Consider the following 2,149-nt stretch of genomic DNA (forward strand, 5'->3'; position numbering starts at 1 on the left):
AAAATCCTTCCGCTACTAAACCGTATTGCATATACATGTACATGCGGCTGCGCCAAGTCACAAGTTAGAAATTAGAATGACCAAATTTGTGAACTGAAATTTGGATGCATGATCCTGATGAGTTATACGAACCGAGATAGTGTTTGGTTTTTGTATACTTTGTATATATTTATATTGTAATTATACGACTGATTGTAACTGAACTGAAGAATTTGCAAAGACCACTAACCTACCTCCCCTTGACCTCTTGAAAAACGGCTTAGGCCGAAGAGTTTGTACTGCTACACAATTGTACTGTACATTTTCAAGGTGAAATAAAGGTTGAAAAAAAATGCGGTATTATTTCGCGGGTGCAGCAGTTCTATTATGGCATTTCTTGACACCAAAAAAGACGGTATCGTATCCATCCATGATCCAGTGCCTATCTAGTTCTATGTCTGAAGGCTGAAAGGGATAGGATCAGGTACGGTTCTAGTACTAGTCTTCACAGAACCGTGCCTGAGCATGATTCTGGATAAAACTCGGTACCGGATACAACATGTAGCATGTAGAAGACACCAGGCGCCAGCTTTTGCCGCCTGGCGTCGAAGATGTCGACTCGGGATTACTTGCGCGAATAGTTGACTAATGCGCTCCCTTTCGATAAAAGCGTTCTTTCCATGATAGCGACACAGCCTACCTGTTACACCTGCAGCAGAGAGAAGAATGACGCAGCAGATGAAAAAGACGAAAACGTCGTGCCGTGGAGCCATCCTTCCAACGGGCGCGTTCTTCAGAGTCTTCGGGAGCAGACGCTAGGAGGCCCGTGTGACTGGTGTCACAGCCCGGTACGTCAACAACCCAACTGCTTTTTTACGTCCGTATTTTCTTTTGTAAGACACAGAAAAGCAAAAACAGATCCTCCCACTGCGCGGAACAAGGCCGCCCAGACGCGGCGCTCTGCGCTTCTGTTGCCAACACTCGGATCTGCGCAACGCCCAAATTTCGTGACGTCATGGAAACAAGGACAAACGCACAAGCATTTATTTTGCGGAATAAGATCTTAATTCATACATTACTAGTAAGCCAAGTAATGCATTTTTTGCATCGTCCTTAATGTATGTACGCTTCTATTACTTATCAAAAGAAATTAATATTTTTTTACCAAGAAATAAATTTTTAAGGATAGTTTTTATTTTTCAAATATCATGCATGCAGAAGACTCACAGTTGCCCCGACGGCAGGACAGACTGCTATGGGACCGGTGAGGTGAGGTGAGGTGAGGTGAGTCACAATGCTGTCGTCTGGCTATTGTTATACAGCAGCTCGTATCTGGGCGTGACCTTCGTCTTTTGTGTAGTAGGTTAGACGCAGACGGGTGAACAGAATTAAAAAGGTCGACGCAACAGGTGGAAAAAAAGAACCTGGCACGCCAACTACCTCTAGTCGTATGTATCTGAACAGCCAGTATAACATCCCTTTGGCGTAACACACTAACTTCACAGGCATGCAGTTCGAAAACAGCTGATATATTACACCTAACCTTTTCACATTTATTTATCTTATCTAACTGGAAACGTTGTTTTCAAAAGCTATCTAGTGATAATACCCAACTGCACTTTGTGAAGTTCCACTATTACGATAGTTCTAAGAAGAAACGAGTTTTGGGCACACCGATCGTCGACTATTTGTTCTCATATAATAAGCCACAGAAAAAGAGGCCCTCCAGTTTGCTAAAGCAACCAATTCTCCCACACCCGGCCTGACAGCGGCCATTTCGTGGCTACACCCTACCTCCTTTTACATTTCTCCAGCGGAATGTGTGAGTTTTTAATGACACCGATGCACGCAGAAATACTGTCTCATGAAATATTCAGAGGATAATTAGCCTAATTGTGCACACTTGTTGCACACATTGAAGAGGCTAGACACAGACGTAAAGCAGCGGCAGCAGCAGCAGTGACCAGGGAGCAGAGTCTGTTCCAGTTCAGCTGCGAGCAGTGCGGACGACCCTGCAGATCCAGAATTGGGCCGTGTTTATGTGAAGTCACCCAAGAAGCTTTGTTTATTTTACATGTTACATGTGGTTTACCCCGGAGCCGGTTTCAACTGGCTCCATCTGAACGCTCCAAATCACATTGAAAGCGCCTCGATCTCAAGCCACTTCTAG

The sequence above is a fragment of the Branchiostoma belcheri genome, unplaced genomic scaffold (genome assembly GCF_001625305.1).
Source record: "Branchiostoma belcheri isolate BF01 breed outbred unplaced genomic scaffold, Haploidv18h27 scaffold2, whole genome shotgun sequence".
NCBI lineage: Eukaryota > Metazoa > Chordata > Leptocardii > Amphioxiformes > Branchiostomatidae > Branchiostoma > Branchiostoma belcheri.